The sequence below is a fragment of the Cyprinodon variegatus genome, unplaced genomic scaffold, assembly GCF_000732505.1.
Source record: "Cyprinodon variegatus isolate N-32 unplaced genomic scaffold, C_variegatus-1.0 Scaffold756, whole genome shotgun sequence".
Classification (NCBI taxonomy): domain Eukaryota; kingdom Metazoa; phylum Chordata; class Actinopteri; order Cyprinodontiformes; family Cyprinodontidae; genus Cyprinodon; species Cyprinodon variegatus.
In genome coordinates this window covers 356,478-357,665 of record NW_015151209.1, presented here as the reverse complement: position 1 = coordinate 357,665, position 1,188 = coordinate 356,478, and the positions used below count along the sequence as shown (strand labels likewise).

Below are 1,188 nucleotides of genomic sequence, written 5' to 3'. Positions count from 1 at the left end.
CGACCCGGAAGTTATTCTGTTCACGCAGGCGCAAATGAGCTGATGGTACAGATCGTGCTACCGGTACAGATCGGGTAGCGACAGGAGCCAAAACTATGAAGTTTCAAAAAAGTAGCGGTGTGGTATCAGTAGTTTCCCTAGTTTGCTATGTTAAGACAAAATAACAAACACATACTGTGAGAAAATCTTTCTTGTCGTTAAATCAGGTGAAGTTAATGTGTATAAAACCTCTTCATTAACTAGTTTGTGTAAAGAACCAACATCAAATTGTTCTTTTTAGGATTTCTTGCTTCCAGGCACGAAGGCACAGAGTAAGTGACGACACACATCAGCTCCCGGTTAAAAAGGATGCTCCTCCTGCTCGCTCTCACTCCTTACACTTTTACATCTGCATGACTGGCATCAGTGTGGACCAAAACATGTAATCTGTGTGACCCAGTTTCCATGGCGATGCATGTTGGCAGAAGGAGGTTACACCATCCAGAACCACGGCCTGCTGTGCGAGGGGGATAACAGCGGCAGGGGACTCGGCTCGCTGAGTCCTGAGGCGCTGCATCTGATATTATCCACAGCTCGAAAACATCACCGGCTTATACAGGAAGACTAGTACACAGGAAGAGTAGAGGAGAGTGCAATGGAGCAATTACTGAACACACCTGAAGTTAGCGGGGAATTAGAACGATTAGCCACACTGTAGGGTTAATAATAAGCATTGATAGCTGATTTATCAAGGATTATATGGTGAAAAGGCAGAAATACTTCTTAGTATTTGCTGCAAGTTCTATATTATTCCTCTTCTTTTTCAAAAGTCATTATCAGTACACTTCACCATGGATCAATGTGCCACATTTTTCTCTATTTTGGTAAGTCTTGCTACACAGGGTGCAAATTTAAACTGAATGTGTTTGATAGCTGTGAAAGCATCTTTGCATAGTCACAACCGCAGTGCACAATGGTGGCAGGATTCCAAGGCCAAGCTATATATATATTTACATGTGCAAAAACAAACACGCCGAACATCGAATAGTGTCCGTAGTAGAAGCCTTTGATCTAGAGCCTCTCTCCAGTTGCCACCGATGCAAAAAAAATAAATAAATAAATAAAAAAATGGCCCCCCTCATTCAAACAGGCCTCCATAAAGAGACAAATTTTGTTTCTCAATTCACTCGAACACGAGTACGGACCAGA

General features: G+C 42.5%; 1 protein-coding gene across 1 annotated transcript in view; it reads right to left on the bottom strand.

Annotated features, from left to right (window-relative positions):
- LOC107098210 (calpain-5-like) overlaps nucleotides 1-1,188 on the bottom strand; it is a 69,669-nt gene that overhangs the window by 45,012 nt on the left and 23,469 nt on the right. The gene's annotated exons all lie outside the window — the stretch shown is intronic.